The 15,023-nt window shown below is 44.3% G+C and overlaps 1 protein-coding gene across 2 annotated transcripts in view; it reads left to right on the top strand.

Moving 5' to 3' along the window:
- Positions 1-15,023, top strand: part of SLC6A13 (solute carrier family 6 member 13) — an 80,696-nt gene that overhangs the window by 12,609 nt on the left and 53,064 nt on the right. Inside the window, exon 1 of one of the 2 annotated variants that reach the window (XM_036251268.1) lies at positions 14,580-14,637. The exons of the other annotated variant lie outside the window; for it this stretch is intronic. The gene's annotated coding sequence lies outside the window, so the exon portion shown is untranslated. Of the gene's footprint in view, positions 1-14,579; positions 14,638-15,023 lie in introns of those variants that run through there. 2 annotated transcript variants of the gene reach the window in all.

Here is a 15,023-nt window from a genome sequence, read left to right as displayed (position 1 = left end):
TATATGTTTACCAAGGTTATATCCTCTTGTTGGATCAGTTCTTTTAATATTATGTAGTGGCCTTCTTAATCTTTTGTTATGGCCTTCATTTTGAAGTATATTTGATCAGATATGAGTATTGCTACCTCAGATTTTTTTTCATTTCCATTTGCTTGGAAAAATTTTTTTCATCCCTTCACTTTCAACCTGTGTGAGTCTTTTGTTGTGAGGTGGGTTTCTCTTGCGGACAACATATATATGGGTCATGCTTTTTTATTTATTCAACTACTCTGTGTCATTTGAGTGGATGATTAGAGCATTTAATCCATTTACATTTAAGGTTATTATTGATATGTACTTATTTATTGCTATTTTTATTTATTATACCTATTTTTCTCTCTCTATTTCTTCTGCTTATTACAGCAGTCCATTTAACATTTCTAGCAATGCTGGTTTGTTGCTACTATAATAGCTTTTTTTTTTGGTCTGGGAAGCCCTTTATTTTACCTTCCATTTTGAATGATAGCCTTGCTGGATACAGTAGTCTTGGATTCAGATCCTTGTTTTTCTCTCTCTCTCTTTTTTTTTTTTTTTTTTATTATATCCTCACCCGAGGACATTTTTTTATTTTTTGTTCAGATAGAGCGGAGGAAGAGAGAGAGAGAGAAACATCGACATGAAAGGGACACATCGAGTGGCTGCCATCCGTACGACCCAACCAGGGCCGGGAACAAACTGCAATCCGGGTACATGCCCTTAGCAGGAACTGAACCCGGGTCTCTCTGGACCGCAGGCCGACGCTCTAACCGCTGAGCCAAACTGGCCAGGGCTCAGATCCTTGTTTTTCATTACCTTGAATACTTCAAGCCATTCCCTTGTGGCCTGTAGTGTTGTTGTTTTTTTTATCCTCACCTGAGGAAATTTTTCCATATTTTGTTCAGATAGAGTGGGAGGGAGAGAGAGAGAAACATCGACCTGAAAGGGACACATCGAGTGGTTGCCACCTGCACGACCCAACCAGGGCCAGGGACAAACTGCAATCGAGGTATGTGCCCTTAGCAGGAACCAAACCTGGGTCTGTCTGGACCACAGGCCGACACTCTAACCGCTGAGCCAAACTGGTCAGGGCTGGCCTGTAGTGTTTTTGTTGAGAAATCAGCTGACAGCCTTATGGGGACTCCTTTGCAGGAGCTGTTACATTTCATATTGTCCCACAGTTCTTTTTTAGACTATCCTACTGTTTTTTAATTGTTTTTTCTTTTTGGTTCTCTGATTGAGTGATTTTTTTCTCCTCTGTCTTCTGATTCACTGATCTGATCCTCAGCTTCCTCTACTCTGCTTGTTATTCCTTACAATGTGTTCTCTTTTTTTTTTTTATCCTCACCTGAGGACATTCCTCCATTTTTGTTCAGATAGAGTGGGAGGGAGAGAGAGGAAGAGAGAGAGAGAGAGAGGGAGGGAGAGAGAGAGAGAGAGAGAGAGAGAGAGAGAGAGAGAGAGAGACAATGACATGAAAGGGACACACTGAGTGGCTGCCTCCTGCACAACCCCAACCAGGGCTGAGGATGAATTGAAACCAAGGTATATGCCCTTGACTGGAATCAAACCCGCAACTCATTGGTCCACAGGTTGATGCTCTAACAGCTGAGCCAAACTGGCCAGGGCCCAATGTGTTCTTTATTTCTGCTATGTCATTCTTCATTTCCGATTGGTCATTTTTCATTATTTCCATATCTTTTCTTATGCTGTTGAGCATCCTCACAATCATTACTCTGAATTCTATATCTGATAACTTGCTTATCTCCATTTCATTTAGCCCTTCTGGAGAATTCTCTTGTTCTTTCATTTGGGATTTGTTTCTTTGTTTCACCATTTTGGCTGTCTCAGCAGGGTTTGGAGCCTGCCAAAATCTCCCTGTGGGTACTGATGTTCAGAAGATTGTGGATCCCTCTGCTGAATTTGGATGTGTATGGAAGGGACCAGGCTGAACACCAATGTGTGGTCTTACTCTCTTGGGGAAAAGTTGCAGACCAGGCAAGGATTCAAGTATCCCAGAGCCTCTGCCTTCATGCTGACTGTTAGTTTAATCACTTAATGAGCCTCAGGTTGTAACCCTCAGCTGAATGAAAACTCCCCCAGGTGGGCAGAGTAAGAGGATTTCCAGCAGGTGAGGCAATTGCTTCCCCCAGGGCTAAAGCTGCTTTGAGAGGAAAACTCTGCCTGAAGAAAATAGTTTCTGCAGTGTGGGTTAATGATTCAGCACAGGGGCCCTTCACAGCTCGGTCCCCAGAGCCACGAAACCTAATGACTGCAAGCTGGGCCCAAGGCTCAAGGTGCCCAGAGACTTGTATCTACCTGCAGGCTGGATGATAGCCTCTGACAGTTAATGAGCCTCCTCTGACAGTTAATGAGCCTCAGGTTGAAGTTCTGTGCTAGGCACTGACTCCTCCAGGCTGGTGGTTAAATTAAAATGGGTGGGGCTCCCCCCCCCCCCCCCCGCCCCATCCTTCCTGGCTATAGCTGCTGTGGTAGGAAAACTCTGCCTGAGAAAAATGGTTAATGGTTCAGGCCAGGGGCCCAGGCAGCTACCTTCACAGCTCAGTCCCCAGAACAACCAAGAGCCAGGCACAAAGCTTAAAGCATTCAGAGACTTGTTTCTGCCTACTGGCTGGCTAGTAGTCTCTGACAGTTAATGAGCCTCAGATTGCACTTTTCCCAGCCAGGTGGGGTTAAATTCTAAAGGGTGGGGCATTTGCTTCCCCCTGGGCTAAAGCTGCTCTGATGGGAAAAGACTGCCTGACATAAATGGTTTCTGTAGCGTGAGAGAATGACTCAGCATAGGGATCCTGATGGCTTCCTGCCCAGCTCTCTCCCCAGTGAACCCCGACTCTACTCATGCAGCTCCAGTCCAGTTGGCCCTCCCTCTGTAGGAGCCCCAGGTAAGTGGCTGTAGCTGTAATTTAGTGTGCTGGCCCTTCAGGTGGATGCCCGTGTTCCCAGCACCTCTCCCTGCCAGACAGAACCTCTGCTCCGATGTTTCTCACAGCCAGGCGTTATGTGGGCGCCTTTCCTTGTTCCACCACTCTGTCCTGGGGAGCCACCTGGGGGTGTTAACCCCAGGCTTCTCAGAGGGAACTTCTCACAGCTAAGACAGCCCTCACCTGCTGCTGTGGGAGCCCACGCAGCTCTCTCACACCTCTGCTCCTCTTACCAGTCTCAATTTGGGCTCCTCTCTATGTCCCTGGTTATAAGGGTTCTCTCCAGCTGGTCTTCAGTTGGTTATTCCAGGTGACTTTTCTTCTTCTTGTTTTTTTTTTAATCCTCACCTGAGGACATTTTTTCATTTTTTGTTCAGATAGAGTGGGAGGGAAAGAGAGAAAGAGAGGGAGAGAGAAACATCAATGTGAAAGGGACATCAATGTGAAAGGGACATCAAGTGGTTGCCACCCGCACAACCCAACCAGGGCCGGGGACAAACTGCAACCGAGGTACGTGCCCTTAGAGGGAACCGAACCTGGGTCTCTCTGGACCGCAGGTCAACGCTGTAACCGCTGAGCCAAACCGGCCAGGGCTGATGACTTTTCTTTATTTTAGTTGTAATTTCAGGTTGGTTCTGGGAGATAGTCAGTAGTAGCTTCTATTCACTTTGCCACCATTTTTTCCTTCCTCTGAGGCATCTTTTAAAATGCAAGTTTCTGAGAGGTAACTTTATAGAAAGGAAAAACCTTAGTTGTCTGAGCAGATCGATTTGCTTATTTCAGCTGTTAAACACTGATTGCTAGACAAGTCTTAAGCAAACCAACTTTTGGCCTTTTATTACAAAAAGCCAGAAAATAGATTTGAAGGTGTTACTTATTTTTTTAGTTGTCATACAACTAAGAGTTAAGAATTTTAATTAGTAGGAAATAAACTGAATAATTTTGGTGATAGAAGGTATATGACATGACTTTTTTTTTTTTTTTTAAGAAAGGGTGTTTTAAAGTTGTTTTTTTCTGAATGAGTTAAGAGGAAGCAAATTAAGAGTGATTAGGAAAGTCACAGAAGGTTTGTGCAAGTTGAAGAGGGTTTGTTTAAAGGGAAGAAGCAGAAAGAGAAAGAATTAAGGCAGTAAAAGTAAAAATGGTAAGAAAGATAAAAGAAAGGGACAGGAAAAAAGGACATTGAAGGAGAAATACTCAAGAAGGGAGATGGAAGTGGAAAGAAAACAAGAAAGAATACGAGAGGCACATAAATAGATACCCAAGTGGACTGTTCCAGGAAGCTCTATTTAATTTTTCAAAACCAATTGTAATTTCCCCAATGGAACCCCCAGGTACAATTTACAGTGGGAAACAAAATAATTGATACCTCAGTCTGATATACTTTTATTTGTAATTCTGAGTGTTATCTTAAAATGTTGTTACAAGATAAGCAAATTCCTTTGTCAGCTGCATTATAATAAAATCCATAACCATGTCATTTTAAATTTGTTTTTTTTTGTTTTGTTTTTTTGGTCACTTATCAACTGTCACTGTTTTGTTATAATGCATTTGCCAAGATATTACAGTCGTCTCTTGCCACTTCGTGCTTCAACTTTTGCGGCTTCATTCTATCATGTTTTTTTCAAATATATGCATTAAAAAGATGATTGAGCCCTGGCCAGTTTGGCTCAGTGGTTGCGTAGGCCTGTGGTCCAGAGAGACCTGGGTTCGGTTCCCGCTAAGGGCACGTACCTTGGTTGCAGTTTGTCCCCGGCCCTGCTTGGTCATGCGGGTGGCAGCCACTCCATGTGTCCCTTCACATCGATGTTTCTCTCTCTCTCTCTTCCTCTCTCTCTTTCCCGCTCTATCTGAACAAAAAAATTGAAAAATGTCCTCGGGTGAGGATTAAAAAAAAAAAAAAAGGTGATTGAGACAGTGAAAATGATACAGCGCATGCTTGGTTGTCTGAGTCAATTATACACCCCTGTATTACAATTAAAATTAAAATTACTGTACATATGGACTGTAGGCCTATGTATTCAAGCACCCCCGCAAATCCTTCAACACCAGATGCAACCGCTTGACCACTCCTTGTGTGTGTGCAATAACTTTTTTCCAAAAAATCGAGTGTGGTGAAACCAAGCCAATCAGAATGTGCTGTTCCTGATTGGCTATCTTATCCTCTTCCTATCCTGGCTACTGATTGGCTTAGCCTCATACAAGTTTGCTTCTCTCATTCACACTTCTACATTGCTACGTATGGGAAGCATCTTTGCTCTTGTGTTTGTGATTTCTGAGAACTTTTTTCTAAGCCCCATGATGGCTCCTAAATGTGCTGCTTCTTCTAAGCCTTCTGATGTTGAAACTAAGTGCCGGAGGAAGATGCTTACCATCCAGGAGAAGGTGAAACTCTTGATTATGATCAAAGATGGCAAGAAAATCGTTCAGGTTTCCCACCATTACGACTTGAATGAGTCTACTGTTCGCTCCATCCGTAAAGATGAAAAGAACATCTGTGCAACGCTACTATCTCAACAAGGCAGCAAAGCACGCTGTGACAAGTTGTAATAAGTTCATAGTGAAAACGGAGTCTTCCCTACTCTTTGGATCAGTGACAGCCCCAAGAAGAACATTCCATTGGATTCGCTGGTCATCCAGAAGGCAGGCAGCTCTATCAGTGCTTTATGGTGGACGAACCTCAACCAGGACCCTCTTCTGCAATGTTCATGGCGAGCAAGGGTTGGTTCGAGAAGTTCTAGAAGAGGTATCATCTGAAGAGTGTCGTTCTCCACGGAGAAGCTGCCTCTGCTGACCAGCCTGCAGCAGAGGACTACGTGAACAACACATTCCAGAAGATTCTTGAGGAGGGTGAGTATCATCTAGAACAAGTGTGCAATATGGACGAAACAGGACTATTCTGGAAAAGAATACCTTCCCAGACATTCATTTTCAAGGATGAAGCCAAGATCCGTGGCTTCAAGGCATATAAGGATCGTGTTACTATTGTTAAATATTGTTATGTGTGGAAATGCTGAGGAATTTTTGCTCAAGCCTGCCCTTATCTACAAGGCCAAGAACCCTAGGGCCCTGAAGAATAAGAACAAGAACCTGCTGCCAGTGCAGTGGATGCACAACGACAAGGGCTGGATCATGAAGGACCTGTCATCAGACTTGTTCCACGAGTGCTTCATCCCCCAAGTCAAGCTGTATCTCGCGGAGAAGGGACTCGAGTTTAATGTCCTCCTCCTCATGGACTATGCTGGAGTCATGCGCAAGACCTATCCTACAATGGTGTGTGGATCGAGTTCCTTCCTCCTAACACCACTTGGCTGATCCAGCCCATGGATCAAGGCATTATTCATGCAGCAAGGCCCTCTACACACAAAACACCCTGCAACACCTCGTCAAAGGCATGGACCTTGAGGAGAACTTCTTGCTGAAGGAGTACTGGTGGCAGTACACCATCACGACCTGTCTGAAGAACATCCAGGCCGCGTTGAAGGACATAAAGTCAGAGACCATGAAGGCCAACTGGAAGATGTGGCCTGAAATTGTCCATGACTACAGAGGATTCACCCCAGAGGATGTAAGCAACTGGGAAGTAGATAAGGCAGTTAGGCTAGCCTGGATGCTGGGAGGAGAAGGTTTCACGGATATGACCCACGATGACGTGGATGAGCTGCTGGAGGCACATTCGGATCCCTTAACTGACAAGGATCTGTTGGAGATGACTAAGTCTGCAAGTGAGGAGGAGGAAGAGCAGCCTGGGGGTCAGGAGGAGGAAGTTGGCCTTACACTCGAGCGTCTCTCGCCAGTCGTGAGAACTATTAAGGTAGTACAGGACATGATTGGCGAATGGAACCCACAAATGATGCGTGCGCTGTGGTTCTGGAATGCACTTGATGGAGCAATAGAACCCTACAGAACCTCTTCACGCGTATGAAAAGACAGCGCCAGCAATTGCCTATCACGTTGTTCTTCAGCCACGCACCCAGACACCCACTGCCTACTCCTAGTGCTCCTTCAGCAGAAGACGACGACGCACCTGCTGAAGATACTGCGCCACCTGAAGACTCTCCTACTGAGGTCGTGCCTGCAGAGGAGCAGTGACCTTGCTTTTCTTTGCTGTGCAGGACATCTCTTCATCTTCATCGCTTCATCATCTAACAAGTTGCACTATTTTCATAGGTTAGTGGTTGTGTGTAAGAACTGTGTGTGTGTAATTAAATGTACAATAATAATATGATATTTGTAACATCTAATATGTCCTATTTTCTCTTATTTTGTCTAATATATTGGGTAATACGAGTGTAATGGATGACTAAAGGGCATTATTTTATGTCTAGAGGGCTCTAATAATGTGAAAAAATGTATTTAGAGCCTGGTCGGTTTGGCTCAGCAGTTACAGCGTCGGCCTGCAGTCCAGACAGACCTGGGTTCGGTTCCCACTAAGGGCACGTATCTCAGTTGCAGTTTGTCCCTGGCCCTGGTTGGGGTCATGTGGGTGGCAACCACTCGATGTGTCTCTTTCACGTCGATGTTTCTCTCTCTCTTCCTCTCTCTCCCTCCCACTCTATCTGAATAAAAAATGAAAAAATGTCCTCAGGTGAGGATTAAAAAAAAAACATATTTAGAAGGTCGTAAACAGGTTTTCTATGTTCTGTGAAAATATTCGATTTATATACTGTATAAGGAATCCTACTTTGCAGAAATTCATTTATTGTAGTAGAGTCTGAAACTGATTAAACGTGATAAATGAGGGCCAAAACTGTACATCTTCTGAAAGATCTGACTTACTTTACATCACATATCTCTGAGAATAAACTCTCAGATAATCCCATTAAACTAAATGGAAATTACTAGGACCTGGGGAACATCTGCATTTATGGAAGTACTGGGAAGAAAAATCAGGAGAAACAGAATTTGATTATGGGACTGAATGAACTAAAAGTAATTGTAGTTTGGACTGAATGAACTAAAAATAATAGTTTTTGTAATTCTTTTAAATATTGCTGATTTTTAATCTTTTTGTTTTCCAGACATAAGGAAACTTGTTTCTTTTCTTAAATCAGTTTAGTAAATTATACTTTCATAAGCAGTATTGAGGCATTTGTATTTTTCTCCCTACTTAATCCCTCTGGAATTTGGAAGCTCTTAATGAGTGAGTATTATTGTTTTCATGGCAATGTGTTTATTTGCATGAATCCAATAGGAATCTGATTTCTTCATAACAGGACACATAAAGCCAGTTTTCAATGGTGGTTTTATTAGCAAGACTTTGACTGAAATGTCATGTCTGAGAAAGACATGCCAGGACTCTGGATATCACTAGAAAGCTTTAAGGAATGAAGATTGACTTTGAAGCTGAAAAAGCCCCTTGAAGACATGGCCTGGTACATGGCTTGGCCATGCGGTTCATGGCCATCTTTCCAGGTAAGGAAAGAAGGTTACTTGCCTGAAAGATGGTGAAAAGGAACCTCAGCATCTTTGGGAACCTCAAAGACTTGAGGACACAGCCCAAATCTGCAGGAACCTTGGGCACCACCTGATGGCAATTGTGGCTTTGGCTTCTCTGCCCTGAGGGGCTGACTGTTAACTGCTCACTAGAGCTAGATCTAAAGATTTCTTATCAGCAAATAACATTCTAGCAAAGTAAAATTGGAGAAAGCCTGTGTGATCAATCTGATCTATTGATACTCTTGTGTTTATGCAAATAACCAAACCAGGCTAGAACTAGGCTTAATACAGTCTCTTTAACAGGAGGGTGCTCTTAGGGAGAGAAAAATTATGTTTCAATGAAAACCACAGTTATGGGTATTGAACTCCAGTGCAGTTACCTGTCTTCAAACTTTTGTTTATGGCTGTGTCTGTGTGTGCCATACATGCCTCAGCCCCTGATGGCCACCACAATGTTCTGACTGCAGACAGTCTGTCAGACTGTCACTGTATGATTTTATTCCAGCTGAAGCCTTACATCTGAAGATCTTCTCAACTGGTTTATGATTTAACGTATACAAAAACCTTTATGCTTTGTGTTCTGTTGCATAGCATATTCACCCATGTCCATGTTTACCGAATTGCTTACTCACACAGTATAGGCCTCTGTCTCTTCCTAGGAGAGGAATGCTGCTTTAGTACGAATCAGTCTGGTATAGTTAGAGACACACGCAAAAAACAAAAAACAAAAAGACAACCCAGCCCTGGCCAGTATGGCTCAGCAGTTAGAACGTCCGCCTGCAGACCAGAGAGACCTAGGTTCGGTTTCCGCTAGGGGCATGTACCTTTGCTGCAGTTTGTCCCCGGCCCCAGTTGGGGACGTGTGGGTGGCAGCCAGTCAATGTGTTTCTCTCACATTGATGTTTCTCTCTCTCTCTCCTGCTCTATCTGAAGATAAATGCAAAAATGTTATTGGGTGAGGATTAAAAAAAACCCAAAAACCAAAAACCAAAAAAAAACTAGTTGATTGAGCCTCAAAAATTCGGCAACAGCTCTCAGAGTCTTGGGGCTCATGGTTACAAAAATTAAATTGGACCTCTTGGCTCCTTCCTTTAGCAGGACCCCTATTAATGCTTCTCCTTGTTCTTCTTTTTGGTCCTTGTATCCTGCGCCAATTTTTTTTATGTCTCCAGAACCGTGTCTGGGCCTTCACCAACCAGTCCATTGGCGAGAAGATGCTCCTTCACTCATCAGTCCGATACCAACCCCTCTCTCAAGTTCCAGAAGGCCAGGACTGCATTCCAGCACACTATTATCGAAGTCCTTCCCGCTGTGACCCTAGCGCCCCCTCCCAACAGGAAGTAGCTACAGAAAAAACAACTTCTGCCCCCATCCGTAATAACAAAAGGCTGGAATGTTAGGCCAGGAGCACCCTGCCATCGGAGTGCCTCTGTAGAGATGGCCTTTCATTGTTCTTGCTTATCAGAACGTTCTGTTCATCTCACCTGCCACACATGGGAACCAGAGCCTCTGCAGTTACGGTTGAGCAACTGATATCCTGTTTGCCCAGTCTCTGCCCCTGCACCCTCCTGAGGGGCCCGCCAAAAGAGCCCGCCCCAAAAAACTCCATATAAACGGCCAGCCCCGGGCCAGTTTGGGGCTGACACCATTTGGACTCAGCCCGTCTGCTTTGCAGACGCCCTGAATAAAATTCTGCGCCTACATCACGTTGGCCTCGTGCGTTCCTCCCTTGGCAATCGAACACTCACGAAGTTCATGATGCTGATATTGACGATGTTGACCTTGGTCACTTGGCTAAGGTGGTTTCTACCTGATTTCTCTTCTGTGAAGTTACTGTCTTTCTCTCTGTAGTTAATACATATCTTGGGAGAGATACTTTGAGACTATGTAAACTCTGTTCCTCTTCAAACTTTCACCCACTAATTTTAGTATTCATTGTGAATCTTGTTTACAGCAGGTATTACAGTAGTATTTGTCTAATGGTGACTTACTGTTTCTCTCTTTCCTTATACATTTTTAAATTGAATTCTAGTTTTCAGAAAAGCTTTCTTTCTTATTTATTTATTTATTTATTTATTTATTTATTTATTTATTTATTTATATTAGCATGAACTCATGAGTGTACTTCATTCTTTGGGTTATAACCCAGTACTATCATTATTCGTTTTGTTGCTCAAATTGTTCCACTTTTAGAAAACCATAATTTGCTGTCCAATTGTTTATTCCCCTTGCTCCTGTCTTGCCTTTCAGTGTGATATTTGAAAAGAGATCCAAAAGGACAATAGGTTTCTCACCTCTGTGGTGAAACAAAACTATGGCTATTTTTTTTTTTATTCTCACCTGAGGACATTTTTTTTTTATCCTCACCTGAGGACATTTTTCCTTTTTGTTCAGATAGAGTGGGAGGGAGGGAGGGAGGGAGGGAGAGAGAGAGAGAGAGAGAGAGAGAGAGACATAGAGAGAGAGAGATTGACGTGAAAGGGACACATCGAGTGGTTGCCACCCGCACGACCCAACCAGGGCCGGGAACAAACTGCACCCGACGTATGTGCCCTTAGTGGGAACTGAACCTGGGTCCCTCTGGACCGCAGGCCGATGCTCTAACCGCTGAGCCAAACCAGCCAGGGCAGAACTATGCCTATTAATGTAAAGGTCCCCAGAGAAGCGGAGCCACCACTCCCTACAGCAACCCGTTCCACTGCCGAAACTGATGCTGTTTGGAAGTCTATCTGAAATGAATCATGCTCCTTCTTCAATGTATTTGTTCTTGTTGCACTCCTACTAGAGACAAAACCTTGCTGGGAGAGTATATTATGGTGTATGATCATTTAAATGTGTCCAGGGTTAATTTGATAGGAACCAGACCTCAAAGCCTGCTTTCTCCACGGTCCACTTTATTTCACACATGTTGGGGGGCATGCAGCCGTCAGTTAACCTTACTAACCATCTCCAGTGAGTCTTAAAATATATGTAGCCTCTTTAATAAGAATGCTTGAATGTTGATTCTACTGTGACTGGTGTCCAGGTTTCCTGATCCTGCAACCAGGAGACCACAGGGTGATGGTGGCTAGTCCTGCCTGGTTGTGCTAACCCTCGGACAAGCAGTTGTGATGAGCTGTACTAACACTCATCTACCAGTGGTTCTCAAACTTTTATTTATTTATTTTTCCTTTATTGATTTTAGAGAGAAAGGAGGTGAGAGAGACAGAAACACAGATGAGAGAAAACATCAATTGGCCGCCTCCTGCACATCCCCCACTGAGGATCAGGCCCACAACCTGGGCATGTATCCTGACCGGGATTCGAACCAGTGACCTCTTGGTGCATGGGTCGATGCACAACCCCTGAGCCACACCGGCTGGCTGGTTCTCAAACTTTTAAAAACTATAGTCAGCCCTGGCCGGTTTGGCTCAGTGGTTAGAGCGTCCGCCTGCGGTCAAGAGAGACCCGGGTTCGGTTCCCGCTAGGGGCATGTACCTCGGTTGCAGTTTGTCCCTGGCCCTGGTTGGTCGTGCGGGTGGCAGCCACTCGATGTGTCCCTTTCACATCGATGTTTCCATCTCTCTCTCTTCCTCTCTCTCCCTCCCACTCTGTACAAAAAAAAAAAAAAAAAAAAAAAGGAAAAATGTCCTCGGATGAGGATTAAAAACAAAACAAAAAAAAAACAACAAAAAAAAACTATAGTCAATCTAGGCAGGGCAAAAGACCTACCACATCCATTCCTATGTTACAGAGAAAAAGAAATTGGGGATAATAAGGATTTGGAGATAAATAAAATAACAGTCAACATGGTAATTTGGCAGCAGTTATGTAAAAAACAATAAGATCAACAAGTAAAACCAAACATTCCTTAATACAAGAGCAACTACTCAAAACACACTCAGGCTGATCCTGATGGTGCCTGTTGAGCCCGGGTCTTTCCTGGAAACTGGAGGTTCCAACTGTTCGCATGTGTGGGACACAGGAAGGGCCGTGCTCCGTTGCCAAAGGCTGTGTGGTGTCCCAGCTCCCTAGGGTACTGAATCTGAGTCCCCAGTAACTCCAATTACCTGGTAATTTTAGATTACAAGTGCCAGATATGTCATTAGTAAGTACCATTCACTGATAAGTAAAAATGGCAGGTAATGGCACTGTCTTTGAAGATGGACTTTTTAAAATATATTATTTTTTTTCTTTATTGATTTTAGAAAAAGGAAGGAAGAAGGAGAGATAGAAATGTCAATGAGAGAGAACATCAATTGGCCGCCTCCTGCATGACCCCCACAGGGGATTTGGCCCATAACCTGGGCTTGTGCCCTGACCGGGAATTGAACTGGCGACCTCTTGGTGCATGGGGTGATGCTCAACCAGTGAGCCACACTGGCTCGGCACAAGATGGACTTTTTTGAATGAATTTGCAGCCCTGGCAGTTTTGGCTCAGCGGTTAGAGCATCGGCCTGCAGTCCAGAGAGACCCGGGTTTGGTTCCGCTAAAGGGCATGTACCTCGTTTGCAGTTTGTCCTCGGCCCTGATTGGGTCGTGTGGGTGGCAGCCACTCGATGCGTCCTTTTCACGTCGATGTTTCTCTCTCTCCCTCCCACTCTATCTGAACAAAATAGGGAAAAATGTCCTTGGATGAGGATTAAAAAATAATAATAATAATAAATGAATGAATTTGCAGCCTCTCTCAGAAGACCCTTTTGGTCTGTTGCTTTATTGTACGCGGTTAAATCGGATGGATGGATGGTTATAAGGGGAGGGGGGAAGAGGCAGCTGAAACATAATGACAATCTCCACCAGGCTCCCTAGGTATTACGATGTGCTTCCTGTCCCTGCTTCCATGCCCTAGAGATGGATGAGGGCTGAGAGAGATGGAAACTTTCTTAGACTCTGCTTTACCTTCCTTTCCACTCTTCTGGGTCCTTTCAGGCACATTGTAATACCCCATTCAGTCGTCGGCTCCAGCCTTACCTCTGACTCTTCCCTACTATCTGGCCTGAGCCCATCTTTCTCTGAGGTCTCCCATCCCTTTCAAGAAAACATCCCTGCTCACTGTGAATAGTTCCTTAAGGATAAATAATAGCTACCTTTAGAGGGCTTGCTATGTATTAGGCCCTTTACCTATAGGACGTATTATCTCCTGAAACCTCACACAGCCTTGCAAGGTAAGGAATAGTCTACCCTTTTTGTAGATGAGACAACGAGACTTGCAGAGGTTGAACACCTTGCTCAAGGCCACAGACTGGAAGGTGACAGAGGCCGACTGGCAGCCCCTTCCTGGACCATCTGGCTCCAAAGCCTAAGCAGTTTTCCACTGCACCGCACTCGGGCAGGGGCTGAGCCTGGGCTCTTCCCCCGGCCCTCCCACTGCACTCCGGCCGAACGAAGAGTCCGCACCACGGCTGCCCCTGGGCTGCTCCCGCCTCAGCTCAGCTCCCCTGCCTACCTCTGCGTCCTCTTCACAGCCAACTCCTCACTTAGGGTGGGTTCAGGGCTTTGCTTTGTTGTAAACATTGGCAGCTTCTGTTCTTTCTTGGTTTAGAAATTATTTAACACATTCTTTAACAATTCAAGCAATACTGAGTTTAAAAAGCTAAAGTGAAAAATGTGTCTTTACATCATCTGACTCCAACCCTACTCTCCAAATGTAACTGCCATGAACCATTTGATATTTTTTTTCAGATGTTTCTATATGTATATAAAGTGTGTGTGTGTGTGTGTGTGTGTGTGTTTAGGAAGTTTTTGTGACTTCTTAGAGTTCCCATAACCTATGTCTCTTTTATTCTAAATCCTCATCCATTCCAAATTGTAAACTGGACAATTGAAGATAAATGTACTGTTAAATTAATCTATGCGGACTTGACCAAAGAAACACCTATTCTTGATGATTTAGGGTACACTTGAGTTAGAGAAAGGGATGGAAGGCAGGATCCCCCTAGAGACCCCGAGGTCGCTGAGGGAAGAGCATGTGAGCGACCGGGAGGAGATCATGCACCAATAAGCTCACAAGCAACTGGCCTGACCTGCCAGGGTGCACACACACCCGGGGCTGTGAAATCACTCACGTGTGAGTTGTCTGGTGCCAGGGGAGGGGAAAGCAGGGGAGAGGGAGGCAGGAGGGCAGAATGTGGGCTGGGCCAAGTCTAGAGTTACAAGTGCCACAGGGGAGTTGGAACCACACTTTAAATAGCCAGCACCTTCCCCATTTCCCTTAGATAATTCTTCTCCCTCTGACTGGACCTCTGGCAGCAACTGCAAGAAGGTCGGTAACATTTTCTTCTCTTCTTTTTCTGTTTCTGGGTCTCAGACTACAGGTTGGTGGGATCCATAGGACTTACCAAAGGATTTTTTGATGCTCTCCTAGAAAATGTTTCTGACATTTATGTGTGCATATGCAAAGAGTACATCCTATTTACTTTCTGAAACTTCGGTGGCTGTTGACTTAAGGGACAAGGTGATTTGGGAAAGAGAATCCTAGATTGGGAGGAAAGACATTTGGGTTTAACTGTAAGAAAATGAAGGCTTTCTTCTCTGTGCAATAAGATCGAAAGATAGAAAGGACATAAAAATTTTGACAGAATTGAAGGAAAATAAAAATCTGAATGCCCGCAATTCTACTAAGTGCCTTCATATATATATATATATATA

Source organism: Molossus molossus, unplaced genomic scaffold, assembly GCF_014108415.1.
Source record: "Molossus molossus isolate mMolMol1 unplaced genomic scaffold, mMolMol1.p scaffold_m16_p_10, whole genome shotgun sequence".
Lineage (NCBI taxonomy): Eukaryota > Metazoa > Chordata > Mammalia > Chiroptera > Molossidae > Molossus > Molossus molossus.
Note: the sequence above shows the minus strand (reverse complement) of the source record. Positions and strands in the feature narration are given on the sequence as shown.